This window comes from Carassius auratus, unplaced genomic scaffold (genome assembly GCF_003368295.1).
Source record: "Carassius auratus strain Wakin unplaced genomic scaffold, ASM336829v1 scaf_tig00216111, whole genome shotgun sequence".
NCBI classification, from domain to species: domain Eukaryota; kingdom Metazoa; phylum Chordata; class Actinopteri; order Cypriniformes; family Cyprinidae; genus Carassius; species Carassius auratus.
The window spans coordinates 107,548-134,700 of NW_020528413.1; the positions used below are offsets into that span (position 1 = coordinate 107,548).

The 27,153-nt window shown below is 36.7% G+C and overlaps 1 long non-coding RNA gene across 1 annotated transcript in view; it reads left to right on the plus strand.

Annotated features, from left to right (window-relative positions):
- Positions 1–5,535: 5,535 nt before the first annotated feature.
- Positions 5,536–27,153, plus strand: part of LOC113097101 (uncharacterized) — a 30,788-nt gene continuing 9,170 nt past the window's right edge. The window contains exons 1-2 of the long non-coding RNA XR_003288772.1: positions 5,536–5,562; positions 5,647–5,703. This is a non-coding gene — a long non-coding RNA (uncharacterized LOC113097101). The remainder of the gene's footprint in view (positions 5,563–5,646; positions 5,704–27,153) is intronic.

Below are 27,153 nucleotides of genomic sequence, written 5' to 3' on the forward strand. Positions count from 1 at the left end.
AATTCCAGAGCAAATTACCTACTGTTTTTCAGCAAACTCAGTGATCCTCTGAGAAAACTAATCCCGTCCGAATGCGAATGTCTGTGATTGCCGGTGATATTTTATTTCACAACGCGTTTCCTTGTGTGTTTTGGCCAACGTGAATTACCGTAGATGCTCTTACCGCGCGGATGTTTGATATATTTGCTTAGCGGCAAATAAATAAAAAATAAAATAATAAAATCAAGAGCAAGATCACGTAAACTGTTAACACCGGCTATTGTAATATCAGCATCAGGTAAAATTACTCACGTTCATTTATGTACTCAGTTACATAATGTTTTAATTACATTTAATAATAATAAAAAAAGGAAAACAAGTTAAACTAAAGGAACCACACATTAACATGGTTTTGTTATACTAGCCATTTAGTATTTATTGTGTAATAATATTAAGGCAATCATTCTGAATGACTGCAATGCACGCATACAGAGCGTGATCTCTGTGACGCCCAGATGCACAAATCAGACCCTCCCACCTCTGTAATAAACACGGATGTTAGTCCCGTCTGAATTGGTACATTAAAATCACAGACGTCAGGTGGTAAGAATCGAAACTCAAACGTAGTTTAGAAAACTAGTCCCGTCCGAATAGTGCTTAAGGCTGTGTCTGAAGTTAGTTGTAGTTCTTGTGTTTCTCTTTTCTTCAGTAATTATGTTTGTTAACAGCAGCTGTTCATCACTAAAGCTCAATTATCACTCAATTAATCACTTAATTACTTAATTGCAATGTATAGCTTCTTTCAGTGAACTCAACTGAATTTAGTTCAGAGTACTCATAACTGTTAGTTTTTTCAACTTAAATGGTTTAAGGCAATCGGTTTCCTCAAATGGTTTGAGTTAACATAACTTGTCAGGTTTTTAAGGAGTTTACTTGTCGGGTTTTACAGTCAAGGCAATCGGTTTACTCAAACGGTTTGAGTTAAGTTAACTTGTCGGGTGTAGGGGAATTTACAGTTAAAACCCAAGGACCAGATATTTGGCAATGAAGACCAGTAGTCAGAGATGAGTTAAATTAATAATAATAATTTTACTTGAAGAAAATAGTTTGCAATTTCATCAGCAGAAGTTAGCTTCAATACTCTTGACGGAGTTCGTAGGCCGCCCCCCGTACAACTCAAAATCAACCACAGTTATACCCTGACAGAGGATACTAATTGCGTCAATACATATGTCAACAAAATTCTGATTGGTTCCAAAACTTAGATAAACTCTCCAAAGACGTATATCTGATACGCTGGACACTGGCAGCTGATCGTTTGTCCTGGGACTGTCTGAGCTTCTCCCCGTACAGACAGATACTAACACACATACACAGAGAACTTATCTAAAATTCAAGGCTTTCTAGCACTGGCGAGTGTCTTATCATTACGGTTGGATACACACACATAATATGTGGACATTAATCTTGAGGAAAAGAAATACAGTGTAGAACAGGATTCTTTAATATCTCATAAGCGCACATAAGGTTACACATTTCACTCTTGCCATAACTTGATTAATAGTCAAACAAGAAATCATGTAATATTATAATTAATATCAGTATGAAGGATATGGCAACTCTGCATCCACTCCTTCAATATATATATATATATATATCTTTCCTCAATTGTCAATTTGTCTGTTAAATTCTTCCACTTCACTGAAATAGTTATCAGAGAACAATCATTGTTGTGTTAACATAAATATCAGTAACAAAAGGGTGCACTGGGCATTGCTAAAAAATAATTAATAATATACTCTGACCTACAATGATAATCCGGATCAGAAAGGAAGACCTGCTCAGCCTCCTGTAAGGAGACATTCCCGAGGACAGCCAGGGCATTTATGATGGCCTATGAAAAACATTAATGTAAATATACTATAATACCACTACTGAACATTTGATTGTTATATGCATCTTTGAGGTCATCTCAATTAAAATAACCCTAGTGCATTTTTTTCATCATATGTCCTACAATGATCCTAACCAAATCCATAAAATTCATATTGGCCATGCAGAACATCACAGAAACAAACACATTATAACCATGGACTGTGTGTGTCGTAGGCCTGCAGATTAGGCTAAATTATTACAGACTATTAAAACTGCCAAACGACTCATTCATGATTCCAAAACAATGCCAAAAACTACAGGCAAATCTGTAGTGCAACCAGGCAGTTGAATTATGAAAGGTATTTTATACTTAACTAATAAGGTAAAACAATGATTAAGCAAGTTTTCATACTAATACAGTAAGCTCCAGGTAAGTCTTACAAATTTAACATCAGCATGCTTTCATGCTCAACTTTTAAGCTAAATTAATGTGCTGGCTAGATTTACTTATTATAAAACTCAACAAGGATTCATTTAAACATGGCCACGAATTAAGATCGTCATAGTAATTAATACATCTAGAACACAAATTCTAAATTCATGGGAATTAGTTATTAATTAATAGTTAGCAGCTCTCACTTTGGCTATGTAAACTTTGCTTAGTTTAAACGTAATATAATAAAAGTTAATTGAATATCGGTACTCACAGTCTGATTGTCCATGTCCATCTCAAATGAGTGTTTTTGGTGATCCAGTTCGGTAGGTGGCGCTGTCAGAAAAAGCTAGGGTCCTATAACCGGGATCCTATGGGCTAGTTGCATATCTCTGCCATTTTGGATTTCCGGTCTTGCGAGTGTGTGCTTTGATACTTCCTGTTGTGCTAAATGCCAGTGAAAAAAAAAAAAACCTGGAGAAATCCAAATATTACCTTCTACATATGTTTACAGGATTTATAATATCACTTCATATGCAAATAAGATCTGCACTGCTATTATTACTATAAATGTTAACTGAGCCAGTGCATCTGAAACTTGCGTATGTCTGGGTCCGGTGAATGAATTAAATACACCAATGTTCCCTACTGTTCACGAGATGAAAGTTGAACTCATGGTGTGTACACACAGATACATAATTTATTTTTACCTTAAAGGTAAAAATTACTTATTTCTCAAAAATATTTGTATTACATTGATTATTATTATTATTTTTTTGTTTTATGAAATATTCACCTTTTGAGGCTGTGATTTATCTTCACATTTCTCAATTGTGCACATACATTAGTTTGTTTCATCATCATTTTCACAACATATTTTATTATTTTACATAGTTAACTTTGCATCAAACATTTTTAAATGAAAAAAAAAAAAACGGCTGTAAAATAATACAAATAATACATGACTAATTTTAATATTTGTTTTATCTGAAGAATTCGTAAGAAAATACATGCGCTGCTTATAGACAAGATTATTTATGCTGCAGATATTTTACAAAACAGATAAACATTGATAAAAACAACCATGAATGCAAACAGCGATCTTTTAATTAATGCAAACCTACCATAATAGCATTACGTTAAATTGTACAGTTATAAACTGTTATCAAAGAAAGTTAATAAAAAATACATACGTTATCAGAAATATCTTGTTTGACAGTCAGAAACCTTATGATCTTATAGATAACAGTCAGAACAAAATCAGCTCTCCGAAAATGTAAAGTATTGCATATTTGGGTGGTTTGTGTTTGAAAGAAGAAATCCCTGTGGACTTATTAACCTGATGCTGACGCTGATCCGCACAATCAACAGAAGAATAAAGCAGTCTCTGCGTTGTATCTTGATGAATTTCCACACAGAGGTACGCAAAAATGTAGGGAGGATGTTTCTTCGTGTCTTTGATATACCACTATTCACTGTTAAATTTGAAACACATTAATTATATCCATCTAGCCAAGTTTCGTATATAAGTTTCCCTTATAGTAAATGTGAGCGTCCGCAAGACCGGAAGTAAGTATGCATACACTCGCATCGCTGAAGCTCATCGGACCCATCTTGTACACCTAGCCCATAGGTGGGGTCCTAAAACCACAGCCTCCGATTGTACAGGAATACCCTACTTGTTTTAAAGAGCTGTTTTTTCAGGGTAAAAAAATTTTTTTTTTTTTTTTTTTACACTACCATTACAAACTATGTTACAGACTTTTCATTAAGAGCCTAAAGATTCAGATCAACTAGTGGAAAATGGGCATTATATGACCCCTTTAATTTTGAAATGTTTTAACTGTTGCCTCACTTTCTACTCAAACCTCGTACTTTCTATGGTATCGTGCTGAGAAAACATGGAGGAACATTGAGCTTTGTGAGTTACCCCATCGCGTTTTGGTAGTGATGTTTACCACAGATTGCATTGCTGACTGCGAAAGGTGATTGGTAAACAGTTTGACAGAATAACAAGCATGACATCTCTCTACCAGGCGCCGAATGCTGCCAATCACAGCACAGACTGGCCCAGCTAACCAATCAAAAGTGAAAAGTGACATGACATTCAGCCAAGTATGGTGACCCATACTCAGAATTTGTGCTCTGCATTTAACCCATCCGAAGTGCACACACACAGAGCAGTGAACACACACACACACGCACACACACACACACACACCCCCGGAGCAGTGGGCAGCCATTTATGCTGCAGCGCCCAGGGAGCAGTTGGGGGTTCGATGCCTTGCTCAAGGGCACCTAAGTCGTGATATTGAAGGAGGAGAGAGAACTGTACATGGACTCCACCCACCTACAATTCCTGTCGGCCCGAGACTCGAACTCACAACCCTTCGATTGGGAGTCCGACTCTCTAACCATTAGGCCACGACTTCCCCACGACTTCCCTCACAGGGCATTTCGTATTTAAGGAAGGCGGGCCTTCAATTGATACAGTAACTATTTGAGACGTTCATACCAGACTCAAGAGAGAGGTGTTGTAATAATGTAAAATATGTGGAATTTTTTTTTTTTTTTTTTTAACAACAGAGTCTGTTCTAGTACACATGAACTCACAAAGCTTTAAATTTTAACAATATGAAATTCTTTGTTCAGACAGCTATGTTTGACTTGGGATATTATTTGGAGTAATTTTGTTGGTCTGACTATTCAATTATTTAAATCTAAATAGTATTAAATATTAAATAGTATAAACAGTAAAAATAGTAAATAGTAGTTAAGGAAAACTAATATAAAGTGGGACAAAACTTTTTTTTTGCTAATAAAATTACATAATAACATGTTTTTCAGAAACATACGAATTTCTTGTAATATTTTCTTAACAGCTAATCTCTCTGACCCCTGCTTAAACTACACTGTGCTGGACAATCCATGGAGAGCCACCAGCAATCAGATACCATACAACTACTCTTACGAGTACATGTGTGACACCTCAGTCTCCTGGAGCGGCTGGTATCGTCTCTTCATTAACGGTCTGAGCGCTCACGTCCCAGACACATGTGTTGCTCAGTACAGCTGTGGCACTGCTACCCCACTGTGGATTCGAGGTGGACACCCAACAGTTCAGGATGGAGTCGTCACTCGAGATATCTGTGGTTACGCTGTCAGTTACTGCTGCTATTTGGGGTCTTACCCCATTAAAGTCAAAGCCTGTCCAGGCAACTATTATGTCTATGAGCTGGTTAGTCCCACTGGATGTGCTTTTGCATACTGTGCAGGTAATTATATTTACATGAGCTTCTATTATACATTCATGATATTTGTGTCTCTGTCCATTAATCACTATTCATCCAAACTTTCAGATGTTAGCAGCGTTAACACCAGCTCTACAGCCGTCACACCAGCGACCCTCTCTACAGGTAATGCAATGCACTTTTTATTATTGACTTGACTGAATAATTTCTAATGTACTTATAGATCTGTGCTGCTGAATGGATGTGTGCTTGAGTTGGAAGAAAAAACATATTTACTGCACTATTACAAATAGTATGCCAGTTAAAAACAGTATAAACCACCACTAGTGTAGCTTCCTGGCTTAAAAATGTTGAACTCTTTCCTGATGATTCATAATTAGCTTTATTAAAGATCTGTCACTGTAGATTTGCAGTAATCCCCATTAAATGCCATAAGACATCACAAATCACCGTAAGAGCTTTGTATGAAGAAAACAAACAAAACATAATATAATATAAATAAACTATGAAATAAACATACATCAAATCAAACACAAACTACTAAAACAACAGTTTAACACACCTAACTTCATGCAAACAAATAACCATTACTACATTACATAAAGCAAAAAATCCAAAACAATACACATAACAAAGTAAATTTTACCTTATTCTCCACTCAAACCAGGAGCTAAATACTTCAAGTTCTCATTAACCGTATGCCTTTAAATGAATCGACCATGATACAATGTACAAGGCTTTGAGCACGCCACAATATATATCCACTTAAGTGGAAGAATTTTAAAATAAAAGACCTGGTTACCCACAAACGTATAAACAAATAAAACCCCAAAATCCAACAATTAAACACGATACACATTCAAAATGGACAACACTACAAATCATTTAAATATGAAACATTTTAAAACCGTGTGTATATATATATATATATATATATATATATATATATGTATATATATATATATATATATATATATATATATATATATATAAAACAAAACCAAATCCTTAACAACAAGAAATACTTTGACCTATATATGGGGCTGTTAGCTGCATCTGGTGTGGCATGAATACAACAAGAAGGTGCGTCACTTTAGAAGCACTCTTGGTAACACTTTCTATGAAGCCTGTGTTTATAATACATTATTAGGGTATTCTTAAGGCATTATAATGAAGGCATAATGCATTATAAAATATATTTATATAATATGTTGTATCATCTAATGACTATTCATAAGAAAAGTTTTAATATATTATAATATTTACTTATTTGTGGTTATAGCTTTTAAGAGTATAATGATTTATAACAAACATGTTGCATCAACTTTTACAATGTATTATACTTCTCATAGTTATAAGGTATTATAAAACTCATTTCTTGCCATTTTTCGGATGCTACTTTACTTAAAGCGGTCAAATACCACTTATAAGTAGTAATAATAATATTTATAATAACAAGTTTTTCTCTCAAAAAACCATAAGATCAGATATCAGATCACATGAATGTGTAATATGACACATTTGCTTTGAATTATTTTATTGTAATATAATTATTTTGATGGTACCCTTTAGACAGCTGTTGATAAGTAACTCTGCAACTACATATCAACTAGGGCTCATTAGAGTAGTGGTTGTCAAACTTTTCCATTCTACGACCCACCTAGACAAGTGTAATATATTTCACGACCCACCAATATATACAGTCTTGTTCAAAATAATAGCAGTACAATGTGACTAACCAGAATAATCAAGGTTTTTAGTATATTTTTTATTGCTACGTGGCAAACAAGTTACCAGTAGGTTCAGTAGATTGTCAGAAAACAAACAAGACCCAGCATTCATGATATGCACGCTCTTAAGGCTGTGCAATTGGGCAATTAGTTGAAAGGGGTGTGTTCAAAAAAATAGCAGTGTCTACCTTTGACTGTACAAACTCAAAACTATTTTGTACAAACATTTTTTTTTTCTGGGATTTAGCAATCCTGTGAATCACTAAACTAATATTTAGTTGTATGACCACAGTTTTTTAAAACTGCTTGACATCTGTGTGGCATGGAGTCAACCAACTTGTGGCACCTCTCAGCTGTTATTCCACTCCATGATTCTTTAACAACATTCCACAATTCATTCACATTTCTTGGTTTTGCTTCAGAAACAGCATTTTTGATATCACCCCACAAGTTTGTCAATTGGATTAAGGTCTGGAGATTGGGCTGGCCACTCCATAACATTAATTTTGTTGGTTTGGAACCAAGACTTTGCCCGTTTACTAGTGTGTTTTGGGTCATTGTCTTGTTGAAACAACCATTTCAAGGGCATGTCCTCTTCAGTATAGGGCAACATGACCTCTTCAAGTATTTTAACATATGCAAACTGATCCATGATCCCTGGTATGCGATAAATAGGCCCAACACCATAGTAGGAGAAACATGCCCATATCATGATGCTTGCACCTCCATGCTTCACTGTCTTCACTGTGTACTGTGGCTTGAATTCAGAGTTTGGGGGTCGTCTCACAAACTGCCTGTGGCCCTTGGACCCAAAAAGAACAATTTTACTCTCATCAGTCCACAAAATGTTCCTCCATTTCTCTTTAGGCCAGTTGATGTGTTCTTTGGCAAATTGTAACCTCTTCTGCACATACCTTTTTTTTTAACAGAGGGACTTTGCGGGGGATTCTTGAAAATAGATTAGCTTCACACAGACGTCTTCTAACTGTCACAGTATACAGGTAACTCCAGACTGTCTTTGATCATCCTGGAGGTGATCATTGGCTGAGCCTTTGCCATTCTGGTTATTCTTCTATCCATTTTGATGGTTGTTATCCGTTTTCTTCCACGTCTCTCTGGTTTTGCTCTCCATTTTAAGGCATTGGAGATCATTTTAGCTGAACAGCCTATCATTTTTTGCACCTCTTTATAGGTTTTCCCCTCTCTAATCAACTTTTTAATCAAAGTACGCTGTTCTTCTGAACAATGTCTTGAACGACCCATTTTCCTCAGCTTTCAAATGCATGTTCAACAAGTGTTGGCTTCATCCTTAAATAGGGGCCACCTGATTCACACCTGTTTCTTCACAAAATTGATGACCTCAGTGATTGAATGCCACACTGCTATTTTTTTGAACACACCCCTTTCAACTAATTCAACTAATTGCCCAATTGCACAGCCTTAAGAGCGTGCATATCATGAATGCTGGGTCTCATTTGTTTTCTGAGAATCTACTGAACCTACTGGTAACTTGTTTGCCACGTAGCAATAAAAAAATATACGAAAAACCTTGATTATTCTGGTTAGTCACATTGCACTGCTATTATTTTGAACAAGACTGTATATATATATATATATATATATATATATATATATATATATATATAAGTTGACATTAAGCCTAATCTTACTTAAATGTTTGATGACAGAAATGAAGTATTTAAGAAAAATAACCAATTTTTCACTACTAATTTTTAAGTTTTCATTTTTGTTTACAGACGTTAAAATATGTAGTGTCCATAAAACTGTGAAACAGGTTCACTCCAGTGAACTGTAATCTGTGCTGTTGTTTTGTTGCAGAAAATGCATTCATGATCCTTCCGTGTGTATCGGCGAGAATGGAGCACACACTGTAAAAAATAATTAGTTGGGATTTTTGAGTTTGCTCAACTTAAAGGTGAATTAGTTGTACAAACTTTTGTGCATGTTCAATCAACATAAAAATTAAGTTAAGTGAACTTTTAGTTAAACTTTCAATTTTGTGTTTAGTTGACTAGAAATGTATTCTTAAATGATAAAAACTCCATAAGTTTACAAAACCTGATAGTTGAAGTTGCTTAAAAAAAAAAAAAAAAAAAAAAAAAGTTGACAAAACTTAAGTTTAAGGCAACCAGCTTCCGAAGGTTTTTGAGCTCTCAACTATATATATATATATATATTTTTTTTGGTTTTTACAGTTCAGCTTGAGAACTTTAGGTTTTACTCAAGCAGTTTAAAGTTCAGCACAAAACTGTCAATCCAATATGAGTGAATTAATTTATTAAATGCTACTCAGTACAACATTGGTCCTTAAAAATATTTTTTTTTTTTTTTTTTTTTTTTTTTTTTTTTGTAGAACAGCAAGTTTAAATCACAAACCAAATCATGTCATTTCATTCGCAATAAAATTAATTACAATAGAAGGTTTTTTTTCAAGTTAAGAGCTTCTTTGTTACATTTGTGTTGCAAAATTAAAAACTTCTACACAGTTAATTAAATTGGGAAAGCATCAAATAAAAACTTTCACAAAATTCAAGTCCCAAATAATGTGCAAAAATGACAACAGGTCCAGTCAAAAATGTATTGGCTTTCATATCTGTCCTTCATATCTATCACAAGCAATATAAAATTAACTGCAATGGTGATAAAAGTGTGTGCATAGCAACAGAGTTTGTGGCTCACTGTCTTTTGGTTCTGCATTTTGAATAATGATATTTGCTTTAAAGTCTGTAATGGAAAAGCTGCAATGTTTTTGACTTCTGTGACCACTGGATGATGAAATCAGATGTGTTTTAAAAACCACACTGGCTAAAAGGGCACCTTAAAGTTTCATGATTTTTTTAAAATAGCTCCTTATACAGTGTGTTTTGAGTAATAGGGTGTTTTACAAATTACCTAAAAAGTCACACAATTCACCATTCAATGTTAAGTGACTCTCACGTGAAGATAAGCACTTTTGTGATCTTAAAAGGTGAGACTTCAACCAGTGGTTTTAAAAGAGCAGATGCAATCTGTGTAGAGGCAGGGTAGTTGGCAGTATCTTCCCTGGTAGTGGCACAATTGGTCACGTTTCAAAAGGACCTCCTGGGCAGGGTGTTCAAATCTGCATATCTTGCACTGCATCAACCTAATCAGGAAAACAAAAACAAAAAAACAATACAGCGGTAATGTTAGAACTAATTATTTTGGCAACAACGTAAGATTTTATTTTATTTTTTACCACCAGGGATACATTCATTCATTGCTGGAGAACAATATAAAATAACAACTTAAAGGGATAGTTCAACCAAAAATCATAATTATGTTATTAATAACTAACCCTCATGTCTTTCCAAATCCGTAAGACCTCCGTTCATCTTCTGAACACAGTTTAAGATATTTTAGATTTAGTCCGAGCGTTTTCAGTCCTTCCATTGAAGCTGTGTGTACGGTCTACTGTCCATGTCCAGAAAGGTAAGAAAAACATCATCAAAGTAGTCCATGTGACATCAGAGGGTCAGTTAGAATATTTTGAAGCATCGAAAATACATTTTGGTCCAAAAATAGCAAAAACTATGACTTTATTCAGCATTGTCTTCTCTTCCGTGTCTGTTGTGAAAGAGAGTTCAAAACACTGCAGTTTGTGATATCCGGTTTGCGAACTGAATCGTTTAAAGCGGTTCGCGTCTCCAATCAATCAATCAATCAATCACCTTTGTTTATATAGTGCTTTAAACAAAATACATTGCGTCAAAGCACTGAACAACATTCATTTGGAAAACAGTGTCTCAATAATGCAAAATGATAGTTAAAGGCAGTTCATCATTGAATTCAGTTATGTCATCTCTGTTCAGTTTAAATAGTGTCTGTGCATTTATTTGCAATCAAGTCAATGATATAGCTGTAGATGAAGTGACCCCAACTAAGCAAGCCAGAGGCGACAGCAGCAAGGAACCGAAACTCCATCGGTGACAGAATGGAGAAAAAAACCTTGGGAGAAACCAGGCTCAGTTGGGGGGCCAGTTCTCCTCTGACCAGACGAAACCAGTAGTTAAATTCCAGACTGCAGCAAAGTCAGATTGTGCAGAAGAATCTTCTGTTTCCTGTGGTCTTGTCCTGGTGGTCCTCTGAGACAAGGTCTTTACAGGGGATCTGTATCTGGGGCTCTAGTTGTCCTGGTCTCCGCTGTCTTTCAGGGCAGTAGAGGTCCTTTCTAGGTGCTGATCCACCATCTGGTCTGGATACGTACTGGATCCGGGTGACTGCAGTGACCCTCCAATAACTTTTTTAATGTGACTGACACTCCCTCTGAGTCAGAATAAACCAATATCCCGGAGTAATTCATGTACTCAAACAGTACACTGACTGAACTGCTGTGAAGAGAGAACTTAAGATGAACACAGAGCCGAGCCAGATAACGAACAAAACATTGACTTATCGGTTTTCAGATTACCAGTAGTTCTTTTGGACCGTTCGATTCAATAAACCTGTTGAAGAAAAAGGCTCACCGGTTCTTTTGCTCTCAATGTAGTGATGTCATTGGCGATGATTGCCCTTGATTCAAGCCTTCGGTTTACCTGGGCTCATAATATTAGCACAGAATCAGTTTGTTTCAGATGCTCTGTGTGTCGGTATGCTTCACGCTGAATCACACATGCGCAGTATCATCAGCTCCTCGGTTCATGAATCGGACTCAATGTTCATCTTCAGTTCTCTCTTCACAGCAGTTCAGTCGGTGTACTGTTTGAGTAAATGAATTACTCCGGGATATTGGTTTGTTTGAACTCAGAGGGAGTGTCAGCCACATTAAACAAGTTAACAGCTTAAGTCATTGTGGATTAATGTTTACTGGAGACGCGAACCGTTTCAAACGATTCAGTTCGATTTGGTGAACTGGTTCAAAAAGATCCGTTTAAATCGAATGATTCATTCGCAAACCGGATATCCAGACTGCTTTGTTTTGAACTCTATCACAACAGACACGGAAGAGGAGACAATGCTGAATAAAGTCGTAGTTTTTGCTATTTTTGGACCAAAATGTATTTTCGATGCTTCAAAATATTCTAACTGACCCTCTGATGTCACATGGACTACTTTGATGATGTTTTTTTTACCTTTCTGGACATGGACAGTATATCGTACCCACAGCTTCAATGGAGGGACTGAGAGCCCTCGGACTAAATCTAAAATAAATTGAAACCATGTTTGGAGGTCTCACGGGTTTGGAACGACATGAGGGTGAGTTATTAATGACATAATTATGATTTTTGGGTGAACTATCGCTTTAAAGTACTATCTAAAAGCAAGCAAGTTGGTTAAACGAATATCAAAAAAAAAAAAAAAAAACTAAGAATTTAAGCTTTAAAATAGCTCTTAAGTTATTTGCATTTTCAACGTGATCTCATGGGAATACGTGTGTATTTTTACGTTAAATGTGGTTCTACCACACGTACATTTACTTACGTTTTCATGCACATAGAAACGTACAATTTAGACGTATTTATAGCAGTAAAACGTACAAATACTTACGTGTTAGCAGCTAAAAAAACGTAAATAATCTAACGTAAAGTGTGAATGTATATGAATTCCCATGTATTAATATTAAAATCGCTTTAATTATTTAAATCTGTTGTATTTAATTCTCATATCAATACATGTTTTTATTCAATTTATTGAAAGCAGTTTACTCGTCTACTTAATAGGAAATAACATTTCTGTGCATGATGCAAACCATAGATACACAAAAGCACAGCATACAATTACAAATCACATCCATTTTATTTGTTTGCTGTACTGCATATCTTTAGAATCCAGATGTTTGCAAGGATCATATCCAAATTCAGCCCTTTATCAATCGATCTTGATCTTCATTCTCAGCAACAGCGTCCGTCACAATCAAAGCTTGCACTCGTTATGATTCGAATTTGAAAATAGTGCCAGTGCGCCACGTTACGACATGGTTTACGGCACTGATATTGAACGCTCATTGGTCCTCATCCAATTCGTCACAGATTGCGACATGTCGTGTTTCAGTTTATGACATTTGAGGACTGCGCCAGTGTGCCTTCACGGAGAGAAGACAGATACATAATTTCACGGATTAATAAATTAAATCTGCTCTGTACCCTATAAAAACTATTACCTCCATAGAGGACTGCGACTGGTTATATTTTTACTAAAATTGTGTTTTATTATGTTTTATTCTTTTAACATTCTGTATAAAATGGGTAGGTTTAGGTTCTGGTCGGGTATAGGGATCTTACATTTATCAAAAAAATATATAAAAAGGGAAAATATACATAAATATTAAACAAATTAATCAGATACGCATTGAAAAGCGGCTTCATGAACAAATTTCTATGGATAACTGACTGGTCAGAGAACACGTTCTATCTGTACGTATTTGAGGTCGTTTTACGTTAATTTCGATACGTATCGAACCTGTAATTACGTCCAGATAATACGTAAATGACACTATAAATACGTAAGGGCACATATGTATTGGACAGTTTTAATTTATGTCTAAATATGTACGTTTTGACTGTGAGATCAGGCTGGCATTTTTAAAACATACAGATTCATAGTACACCTAGCAAACATAAGCACATAAATTTAAAATAAGTTAAATGAAGAAAATACATATTTGAGACGAAAACACACAAGCTTATCTTATACAGTTACATTTGTTGTAACTTTTTTTATTAATACACTTATAACTTAAATAACCTTATTCAAAACTCAAAGGCACCCACACAACTGTACAAAATGAACATATTATAAACAAATAAAGAAAACTCTATATCCTTAACAATAATTAAATCCTTTTACTTAATATATATAAAACAGTGCTTACCTAAGTCATGATACTGTCGGGAAAAAAAGCCACCAAATGACTTAAAGACTTCTCGAAGACGAAGCAGGAGAGGTTGAACTGACCAGTTTGGAGCCACCTAAGCAGCTGTACAGAAGCACATTTTGTGAACAAATACCATTCAGACCTTGTTGTTAATTATTCTCATAGCCTGCATAGAACATTACTTGCCAGAGCGATTGCACTGTCGAGAAAAAAAAAAACCTTGCGCTCGTCCTACCCTTCTCAGGCAACTCGAAGACGAAGCAAGAAAACTGAAATGACTAACTTGCCGACACCTACACCGTTGTAAAGATGTGCATATTGTGAACAATGTTCATTTAAATCATGGCTTAAATTGATACACAAAGAACCACCACTTACCGGAGTGATAACTGATGGACCAACGTTAACTAGGCGCCGCCTGAGGCAACTCTAAAACGGCGTACTAAAGCACATATTTTGAACAAACATATTTCAACTCTTATGGTAAATATTATATAGAGAACAGCACCTACCGAAGAGATTAACTTACACTGACAGGCAGAAAAAAATAGGCGACATCTGACCTGAGGCAACAATAAGACCAGGCGGGAAAATTTAACTGACTAACTTGCAGCCACCTATGTTGTACAAAAGCGCATATTGTGAATAAACTTAATTTAAATCATATTGTGAATTGATACACATAGAACTACACTTACCAGAGCGACCACAATGAGGGAATAAACAGAGGCCACTTAAGGAAACTCGAAAATGAAACCGGAGAAATTAAAAAGGCGTTGTTTATAAAAAAGCGATCAAACTGCGCATGATCATCAGCCTTTGTGGTCAATACTGATAACCAACTTAAAGTTGTTAGTTGTTCTAACTTGAAATATAAATTTGGTGTAACAAATTGATCTAAATTTCTATTTAACTTACATTTCTGTGTTATCTCAACTTTTTTAATGTTAAATTGTTGAATTAACTTTAAAAACTGAGTTTGTAATACACAATGTAAGTTGGATTTTTTACAGTGCAGTCCAACACATTTTTAGAAAAGCATAAGAAGCAAAGCAGAGCTATCTAAAACAGTTTTGAGATTAAAATAATTGTGAAATAGGTAAAAAATTATAATAAACAGATGTGTCTCATTTTAAATAATAATAATAATAAAAACTGGATGACATTTAGTTGAGCCAGAAATGTATTTTTGTGATGTTTAAATAAATGTTCAGCAATCAGGGCTGGACCGGTAATCTGGCATACTGGGCCGACACACTTGGGGGCCGGTCAATATAATATTCTTTATTTTATTTTATTTTTTTATTGGCCAACGACCGGCCCATAAAGCAGGGACAGCGGCCCATTGGTTCATTTTCCATACTGAAACTGGGCTGGCCCAATCATCTCTTAACAGGCTCCACCCCTTAACGTTGGATGGAGAAACAGTGCAAAGGGTTTGCGGAGAAGTTGCGGGCCAAAAAAATAAATACAATTCTAGAGGTTGATGCCTCAACATGTGCAAAAATAACCGACATGTTTAGGGCTGTAGCTTCAGTTTCCAAGCCTGCAGTACCTGCAGTGTTGGGGAAGTTCACTTTCTACATGAACTAGTTCAAAGTTCAATTCACAAATTTTTAAATGAACTAGTTCAGTTCATAGTTCAAACTACAAAATCGAACTAAGTTCACTAAGTTCACAGTTCCATAAATGAACTAGTTCATAGTTCTTTTTTTCCATATGTTGCTGCGAGCTATTATTTTTCAAAATTATTGCAACAGCCCATATAGAATCACAGACAGCAATTATTGTATCAGTTTTAACAATGAAGCTATGCGTCAGATTTCACATTAGCATTGAGGGGACAGCATTTCCCCATTGTTGCTTTAATGCTTTGTCTCCCATTCTCACCGACCTTGTCATAAACATCATAAAATTATTTTAAATGATCATACGCCTTCTTGCTACATGCTGCTGTCGCCTCCATGCAATTTTTTTTTTTTTGATGACGCGTCACGCATGCGGCGGATGGCGGTGCGACACTGGTGGCTGGTGTTGCCAGATTGGGTGTTTTTTCCGCTACATATTAAGACCTGTTTACGTTGTGTTTTATCCGGGTTTTCGCCTGGAAGGCTCTATAGAAATCTGGCACCTTATTGAACGAAGTTAACCTGAGAGAGCGTGCCGTTCACAGACACCAGAATGAACGAGTTGACAGTAACATTCATCAGGCAGTAGTACAGCACGTTCAGTACACGTTCGCCCAAAATATGAACGAGTTCATGAACTATCGTTCAATGAACGCATTCAGGCACAACACTGAGTACCTGACGACATTTTGCAAAAACATGTGAACATAGCACATGAAGGTGACTAGCCATGGCAGCGCCGGCGGCACCCAGGCAGAGGAGCAGGTGTCTGATAGTGAAGTCAAGGAGGGACAGAGTGAGCAGGAGAGTGTTATTGAAACGGTAAGCATGGTAGCCACATGATTTAACAGGGGAGGAAGTGTTAATCAGGGCGGGTGCAGTAGGATAGTGTGATGATTTAACGTTACCTAAATTAATGAATAGCGGTATTATAACAAGACAACACAATCATTGTCGCTTTTATAAAGTCTGTCAGATTGTCACTTACTGCACTAGCTATTCAGTCAGCTAAATTCAAATAACACAGCATAAGCTATTTTGCATTATTTTTGTAGCTAGGTTAGCAGAGTTAACTTATTCAATTGCAACTTCGGCTGACTATTCTAATGTTAACCCTTTAAAACATATAATGGCCGCACGGCCCTTCTCCATAAAAACGTAAAATGATTATGATTATGATTATTATTATGACCATTTGATTATTTTAATTATTACTCAAAATGGCTGTGTCAAAGTGCCCACGACGAGTTACACGTTGGAAGAGAGGTAGCTAACGCATAATTTTTTGGGATTAAAACCTGCTCTGCATTTTGAAAGCTGTATATTTTTGTTTAGCTGAATATTCAACAAAGTAGATATTTTATCATGTTTCTAATGAATTTCAAAACATCATTAATATGCAATATTAACGGTGAGTGAATAATATGAATATCCTATATATTATTATTATTGTGTGAGTAATTTGGTAGTATAGTTTGTTTTTCTTTTTTTATGGGAAGTATCTCAACAATGAGAGGTAAATGTTGTTTGGTGTCATATTAAAGAGGAGTTTGTGCTCTTTAAATAGCCACACAGATGGGATTACCTGTATTACAGTGTATGATGTAGCTGTCCATCAGTGTAAACAATGTGCAAAGTAATTAAACCAAAAAGTACACAATTTATAAAGTTATTTGCTTCTAAAGTAAGGAGTCGACTCTGAATTGCCGAAACGAGTCGTTATAGATTTCAAATCTTTTGCCCATCTCTATGTACATCACTAGGACACTTTGCATAATAATCTCCGCCTACCGTCTTCAGAGAAACGGAACTCTGACCTGCCCCACCCCCCACACAGACACTCTGGTTGGTTTGAGAGCATCATGTCGAGGAGACAGTGTGTTTTTAATTGTAAAGGCAAGTTTGTTTTATTTTCACTGCCAAAGAATGAAGATCAGAAGAACCAATGGCTAAAATTCATTTTTACCACAATAACAGAGCAGTAAAACAAATCCCTTTTGTTGTGTTCACAACATTTCACTGATGACTGCTTTTCTAATCTCGGTGAGTACAAGGCTGGATTTTCAAAGCGTTTGGCCATAAAAGAGGGTTCATTACCAACTTTATTTAGACCAACAAGCATCTCCGAATCACAACGCGAAGTATGATTATGAAGTTATGTGTTTGTTTTCTCCCGAGCGTCTTATCAGTATGTGTGCTGTCTGCAGCCTTTGTCTGCACTGATCGTCATGTACAAACACGTCATTAAAATGAAGTGTAACTCCGTGAATACTCAACGAAGATACATGAGAAAGATATCTATAGAAAGCTTGACATGTCTACTTTAAAACTAAACAAGTGCCTAAAACAGATATTCTGTGATAAAGTAATCCATATGAAAACATGCGATGTCCGTTTTTCACGTCTCCCTTCATTATATCTAATGTGACGACGCCCCCACGCTGAACGCGCTATTCAGATTCAAACTGAAGCGCTCGGCTTGAATACACCCACACAGAAGAAAAAGCAGCGAGACTGTTCAAGTTTTTTATTTTACTGTTTGCTTCGCGATGAGAGGAATAAGACATAATTCACCCCAAAAAGATGCTAACGCATTGTTTACCATGAAGTTGTGTGCGGAACAACCAATCAAAACTGACTATGTTAGTTGACCAATCAGAACACAGTATGCTACCGAAAGGTGGGGTTTAAGGAAACTGAATCTTTTGAACAGCTTTGCGCGAACTTTTTGGGGATCTCTGAGAATTGAGGTAATTTTAATATGATATTTTGACAAAATGACAATGTTTTTTAACCTTGGATGGATTTAAACCTATTGTACAGGACTAATAAACAGTGATAGGAAGCTTAGAATTTTCATCTTACTGGCTCTTTAAAACAAAGTAGCCTATACTTGCAATTGTAAACTAGTTTTTCTGCTGTCTGGTTCATTGAAAAAAAAAAAAAAAAACATTTATTTTTAGAATTAGCAGTACTCTGTCCTTATGTATAGTCAAGCCAGGTTGAGTTAGCAGTGGAGGAGAGCAACTTTTATCACCAGGGATTCAGTCAAGAGAGAGTGAGTACACTGGTCCACTTGCACTTAGTTCTCAGCTTTGTAGGGGTTTTTGGGAATGGAATGGTATATATGCATATCTACAGGGACCGCAAGGATGGTGTACTGGTTGGTTATATCCGACCGATTGCGGTGGGCCGGTCTGAGCGAAAATGCCAGGGCCCTTTTTTTGTCACAGTCCAGCCCTGTCAGCAATATCTTCAAAAGATTTCTGAACTTCTGAAAATTTTTCTCTAAACAGAGATGATACGTCAAGGAAATATTGCGAACTTTTGTACATTTTGTTATGTGGAAATGTTTAAATCTTGTAGAGTTGTGCCCTGCTGTGCTCACCCTGTACTAGAGCTGCACGATTAATCGTTAAAAGATCGCGATCTCGATTCAGACACCCTCTCGATCTCATTTCTAAAAGACAACGATTCCCCGAGTCTGTTAAACCTTTGTCAAAGTCTTACCGGATCATTCAAATCCGTGCGCGCACTGCCGCTGACACAGAGAGAGCTCTTACCATGTTTGGTTAAGAAACATCTTCACAAACAGTCTTTTCAACTACACAGTATTATATCTGTCTTACAGTCATTTATATTATCACAGAAATACTGGGATAAAGTTTATAGTTTAAATATAAACATTGATGTCTATATGGCAGCGATCAAAATATAACAAATCCCCTTTTGAAAGTACTGCGCTTTAAATAACGTTTGTGTCGATTGCATTGTTTCACCAATAGGTGGCGACAAGTGTCTTAATTCATTTGTCAATGAATTAATTTTTAATTCAAGAGAATCGTTCAAAAACGCTGATTCATCCAGAAATGAAACAAGTGTAGTAGGTTTATGAGTGAGTCGTTGAATCAGTGATCTAAACAACCTTTTCATCATTCTAATATTAAAAAAACTGGGGTTTTAAATATATTATATATACACTACCAGTCAAAAGTTTTTGAACCATAAGATGTGTAATGTTTTTTTAAAGTCTCTTCTGCTCACCAAACTATATTTATCTGATCCAAAGTACAGCAAAAACAGTAAAGTTTTGAAATATTTACCATTTAAAATAACTGCTTTCACTTGAATGTATTTTAAAATGTAATTTATTTCTGTGGTGTGCAGCTGTATTTTCAGCATCATTACTCCAGTCTTCAGTGTCACATGATCTTCAGAAATCATTCTAATATGCTGTTTTGCCGTTCAAAAAAAACATTATTATTATTATTATTATGTTGAAAACAGATGAGTAGATTTTTTTCAGGTTTCTTTGATAGAAAGTTCAGAAGAACAATAATTGTGTGTAATAGAAATATTTTGTTATAAATGTCTTTGTCACACTTGATCAATTTAAAGAATCCTTGCAAAATAAAATAATTAATTTATATACTTGTGATAATGATAATGTTAATAGTAATAATAATAATAAAGAATCGTAGGAGAATCGTGATCTCTATATGAGATCAAAAAATCGTGATTCTCAATTTATCCAGAATCGTGCAGCCCTACCCTGTACATGTGAAATGCTTTTTACAAACCGTTTCCCGAACGAAAACAGTGCAGAGTTCAAACGGATGATAGAAATGAATGAACATGGCCTACCTGAAACTGTTTTCGTAACATTAGAATTTTCTGGTGTATGCAATCTCATGCAGAATATAGTGTATTGAAGTGAGCAAGTTTTTTTCTCTTTTAATAATGCGGACCGATTTAACCTTTTAAAGACATTGCTCTGAGACCTTCACTGAACAGTTACAACTCGTGTGCTCCTGCACTTCAAAACACGCACGTGGACTTTATTGCAATTTAAAAATCACACTAAGGATATTGCAGTTCGTTATTAATGTTGGTGGGTATATCGTTGTGACGAGTGGGTTCCCAGTTCCCGCCTCCTCCTTCTCATGATTGTGAAGTTTTTAATGTGTTACACTGGTGCCGAAGCCCGGGAGGAAGGAGGGACGTGCTCCCGAAGATCCCTCGCCGCTGTGGTGAATCCGCGGTGCAATCGAGCAGGGTGAAGGGGTCTGCCACCGGGGATGCTCGAGGCGGTGGAATGGAGTGAGTTGCCGGGGGGACGGACGAACTCACTCCAGCCCAGCGCCTCGATAACTCCTTTGGGAAGGAATTGTGAACCGGCGGACAATCGAACAAAGTTTTAATAACCAAATAAACACAAAACAGCACGACAGCCCTTCACGGACGACTGCCACACACAAATAAAAAATAAACACAAAATAAAACCCAGGCCTGGTCCTCTCTCGTCCTTCACTGTCGTCGCTCTTCTTTTGTATACTTCCGATCTCCTCCGTGGTTCTCGAGACCGGTGAGTGGAGCATATGCAGCCCTAGACTGAACTGTGTGAGTGTTTGTGTTTCTTTGAAACGTAAATTTAGCTGCAGCCAAGTGATTTTGTGAGACCCACCTTGTTCCATTCTGTGACCCACAAGTGACCGACAGTTTGAAAACCCCTGCATTAGAGTTTTTGTATTAGTATTTGTGCTAATGTTAACATATGCTAACACTTTATTTTGATGGCCAACCAACAGATAAACTGAATATAAGTGTTTTTGCAAGTACATCTACTTATTCGATTATACTAGATTCAACAATTCTTGAGCATACTAATACTCTAATGAGAGTTAGTTGGCATGTAGTTGCAAAGTTGCTTATTTTTTGATTGATTAAGAAGATAATCAAAATAAAATGTAGCCATATAAAACAGTTTTTTTTTTTCATTTGGAGTATTAAAGGGTTAGTTCATCGAAAAATCTAAATTATGTTATTAATGACTCACCCTCATGTCGTTTCAAACCAGTGAGACCTCCGTTTATCGTTGGAACAGTTTAAGATATTTTAGATTTAGTCCGAGAGCTCTCAGTCCCTCCATAGAAACTGTGTGTACGGTACACTGTCCATGTCCAGAAAGGTAAGAAAAACATCATCAAAGTAGTCCATGTGACATCAGAGGTTCAGTTAGAATTTTTTTGAAGCATCTAAAATACATTTTGGTCCAAAAATCAAATCATCATCAAAATCATCATTGTCTTCTCTTCCGTGTCTGTTGTGCGAGAGTTCAAAACAAAGAAGTTTGTGATATCCGGTTCGCGAACGAATCATTCGATGTAACCGGATCTTTTTGAACCAGTTCACCGAATTGAACTGAATCGTTTTAAATGGTTTGCATCTCCAATATGCATTAATCCACAAATGACTTAAGCTGTTAAAGGGGGGGGGGGGGTGAAATGCTATTTCATGCATACTGAGTTTTTTACACTGTTAAAGAGTTGGATTTGTTGGAAAAGTTTCAAAGATTAAGTTGTAAGTTTGAAGGAGTATTTCTGTTCCAAAAATACTCCTTCCGGTTTGTCACAAGTTTCGGAAAGTTTTTTTTTCGAGTATGGCTCTGTGTGACGTTAGATGAAGCAGAATTTCCTTATATGGGTCCTAAGGGCACGTCTGCCGGAAGAGCGTGCGCTCCCGTATAGCAGAGCACTGAGAGGCTGAGCACAGAAATTCACTGATCAGAGTGAGAGCGTCGCGAAATGTCACAAAAGGAGTGTGTTTTTGGTTGCCATGGCAAGACAACCCTGCACAGATTACCAAAGAAAAAACTGCATTAAGGGACCAGTGGATGGAGTTTATTTTTACAGAGCATCAACGGAGTTGTGCAAGTGTTTGTGTTTGTTCCCTGCATTTCGAAGATGCTTGTTTTACAAACAAGGCCCAGTTTGACGACGGATTTGCGTATCGTTTATTTCTTAAGGATGATGCAATCCCAACGAAAAAGGGTCACGATCGTGTGTTGGAACCGCAGGCGGTGAGTAAAACTGCTTAAAATATCTCTGCCTCCTTGTTAGTGCGTCCGCCTCCCATGCCGGAGACCCGGGTTCGAGCCTCGCTCGGAGCGAGTCGTTGCTGCTGCTGCTCCCGTTCAGTTTCAGCCTCGGGATCTGATTCTGGATCATAAATAAACGGCTGAATCTGACTGTTAGCCATGGTTTGTTTTGGATGGTGGTTTTTTCCTCAAGGTAATGTCACAGCTTCCAAACGCTCTCAACGCAAAAGCCTACTGGCGCTCGTGATTCTTTAGCTCCGCCCACACGTCACGCCTCCAGTCGGTCGTGTTTTTCCGATAAAAATCGGTCCAGACTATCTTTCTCTTATGAATATAATAAAACTAAAGACTTTTTGGAGTTATGAAGGATGCAGTACTACTCTATAGGTACTCAAGATTAACAGGATATTGAGTGAAAACGAGCATTTCACCCCCCCTTTAACTTTTTTAATGTGGCTAACACTCCCTCTGAGTTCAAACAAACCAATATCCTGGAGTAATTCATTTACTCAAACAGTACACCGACTGAACTGCTGTGAAGAGAGAACTGAAGATGAACACAGAGCCTAGCCAGATAACGAACAAAAATTGACAAGATTGCAGCTGGTCCTGGATAAAAAATGATTATGTTTTGGAAAACAGCAAGTCAAACGCAGAATAGAGAGCCACACACTTGCACTGAATGTAGCATTGAATAGACTGTAGTGCTGCAACGCGTCACACTGTTTACATCTCGTGTAATGGCATACTGGGAATGGAGAAAGTTGCATTCTATCACAAAAACAGAGACCACTGTTATCAAAAGTATGGGAATAATTCAAACAGAGGCCAAATAAAATGGCCATTTTTTCCCTTTGAAAAACCGATATGGTGTACCACGGCAGCACAACTGCGATGCACGAGCACCTCAGAGGAAAACATCCTGGTGCTCTCCGGTGTTACGGTTTAACTGGTTAAGTTTGATCTGGTGACCAACTTCCTGGTTCAGGTCTCTGCTGCAGGTGTGATGGAACGACTGCAGCAGATTCGGCGATTCTAAAAGTACAAACTGATGTGATATTATTAAGTGTCTAATAAACGCAGACTTGTTAATTGCATGATTCTGATATTCTTGTAAAGATTACAAGTTATTGGTATGATCACCCGTAGCGGCTGAAGTAAGGATAAAATAAAAAATAAAGTAAGTCTGTGTTGGCAAGGGTTTCGAACACGCGTTAGGGGCCGTTCACATATCGCGCCTAAAACTTGTGGAAAACGCTAGTCGCACCGCTTTCTCCTTCTTTCCGAAGCGGTCGGGCAGTTGCGCCCCTGGGATGTCTGCCGTTGCTAAGCAACCATGACGCGCTCTCTCCCTGAAGACGCGGAAATTTCAGCAAAGGATAAATGGATTTGCTATTCTAAAAATCGCTTGCAGTAGCTCTGCTACTAAATTTATTTCAAAATGGCAATCCATATACAGCTATGATCAGCAGTTCCTTCATCTTAGCTGAGCTTTACGGGAAAGGATGAAGCTGATTGGTTAGTTCTTGTCACATGACCTGCGGTGCGCTCGCAGCATTCTGAAAAGTTGAGATGTTTTTAACTCGATGCGGTGCGGACGCGCCTGTTTTCGCGACCACTCCATTCCATTATGAGCATGCATACCGCGCACCTACATTGGAAATAACGAACTTGAGTGCGCAAAACACGCGATATGTGAACGGCCCCTTAAAAGACAGTCACAGACCACCGAGCTACCCAGAATCAGCTCCAGATCTCTGGAAACCATGCTAAACCATAGCAGAACCCTAACTATATTTTATGGTTTGTGATGCTTAAGAACATTTCATGACATCTCAGACAACTGTAAATTTGTGGCTACTGTGGTTTAATTATAAGCGCTATCGTAAACTCATATTCACCATAGTAAAATAATTTTCTTTGCCTCTTTATTTTTGTATACTGTAAAAACTTCAACCACATTGGTTGAAAATGAATAAAGGTTGAAATATTATATTATAAGTTGTACTTATATTTTTTTGTAAAGTTATCCAAAGGATTCATTAGCTAATCAAAAAAAGAACATTAGATTAATTATTTATTGTAATAAAAATAATCGTTAGAGTAGTCGACTAATCGGAAAAATAATCGTTAGATTAGTCAACAGAAAAAATAATCGTTAGTTGCAGCTCTAATAGACTGAACGTGAGCAATACCCATGTTACTGTTTGAGCAACAGATTTGTTCCTTCTAGTTTACTGTGTTTTGGTTAGGATATTTAAAGATGCAGTTTTTTTTAGTGTGTGTACCTCTGCCTCCAACAGCTCCTCGATTTGATTTGAGGTTCTGAAAAACAGAGGGATCAACATCTCTGCAAGTGTAATTTACAGCTGCTGGTCATATAATTAGAATATCATCAAAAAGTTGATTTATTTCACTAATTCCCTTCAAAAATGAAACTTGTATATAATATTAATTTATCACACACAGACTGATACATTTCAAATGTTTATTTCTTTTAATTTTGATGATTATAACTGACAACTAAGGAAAATCCCAAATTCAGTATCTCAGAAAATTAGAATATTGTGAAAAGGTTCAATATTGAAGACACCTGGTGCCACACTCTAATCAGCTAATTAACTCAAAACACCTGCAAAGGCCTTTAAATGGTCTCTTAGTCTAGTTCTGTAGGCTACACAATCATGGGGAAGACTGCTGACTTGACATATATATATATATATATATATATATATATATATATATATATATATATGTGTGTGTGTGTGTGTTGGAGGCCTCTCATGGCTTGGACAGATTCAGGAGATTGTTTCAAATATACAGGGATCAGCACATAGGGCAAACCTAGTGACAAGGCAACATTCATTTGTCTTATCTTAAGAGTCACGCGCACAAAAATTTTTTTTTGCATCTTTTATTATCCTAACCAAAACACAGTAAACTAGAAGGAACAAATGTGGTGCTAAAAAAGTATCATGGGTATTCAGTGTAAGTGTGTGGCCTCTATTCTACATTTGACTTACTGTTTATAATTTTTTTTTTTTGTCACCAGCTGCAACTAATGTTGACTTTTATATTACCCGTAGTACGTAATGTTGTTTTATACTGTACAGCTATCATTAAGGTGCCCCCCCCCCACCCCCAACAAATGCAGATCTGAAGATTTTGTCATCAAGTTTTTACAGACAACAGATATGGCATATTCATTGCAGTACACATGAAATGTATGTATTTATTTGTCATTTAAACTGATGTAAACAGAAAAAGAGTAGATTGGATTTTTTAAAGCCTGTCGCCCCCTCTAGTGGACATCAAGTATATTAAGGCCTTTATTGCTCAGATAACGAAAGTCAATAGGAATTTGTGGGAAGGTAATCTGAGTCAGACGAGTCTGAAGATCTGAGCTGAATTTAGTGAAACAATTAAGTTCTAGTTAGTGTCAGTTACTCTCATAATAAATAATAATAATGTTAAAGGGACATGACATTCAGCCAAGTATGGAGACCCATACTCAGAATTTGTGCTCTGCATTTAACCCATGCAGTGGGCAGCCATTTATGCTGGGGCGCCCGGGGAGCAGTTGGGGGTTCGAAGCTTTAAGAAGTAACTGGACCAAGATCCCAACTAAACCAAACACTTTTTGATAATGAATCAAATATCAAAATTTAAACCTATGATTATTTTCAATAAGAGCTTCTCTGTCTGACAGAAATAAAGTCACAGAACCTTGTAAGGAGGATCTGTGAACATCTATATCGGACGTACAGAAGACATAAAAAAACATAAAAAAAAAGACATCATAAAAACATTCTGTCTCCTCAGTGGACGTCTTTTCAACGTTTGCAAAGACATAAAAAGACGTCCACTGGACGTAATTTTGCCCAGTGGATTAGGTTGATGTTAAAATACACAATATAGTAATTTTCACGTAATAGTTCCTTTAAAAACAAACAAAAATGTTAAATACATGTGACTTCATGCCACAAGACTGCTAACGTATGAAGGTATAATTAACACTTGATTTATTTAACAAGCATTATGTACCATGTGTTGAGTTCAGTGTAAAATGCATGGAGTAAAGAAGTTAATATACAAGACTTGGTATGTCCTTGTGCTTTGGACACAAACTTTCAATAATAAAAAAAGTTATTTGACCCATGTTATGGTCTTTTATTTATTTAGACTATTTGAATAATAAAAAAAAATGTGTTTGCTTATAGATAATATACCTTGGGCCCTATTTTAACGATCTGAAATGCATGTGTCAAAGCGCGAAGCGCAAGTAACTTTGTGGGCGGGTCTCGGCGCTGTTGCTATTTTCCCGGCGGGATAAATGGCTCTTGCGACCGGCGCAAATCTAAAATGGGTTGGTCTGAAGTAGCTTCATTATTCATAGGTGTGGTTTGGGCGTAACGTGAAATAAACCAATCAGAGCGTCATCCAACATTCCCTTTAAAAGCAGGTGAGCAAGTTCCATTATGGATTGCTATTATTATGGCGTATTTACCAGGCGCACGCCAGGAGCGG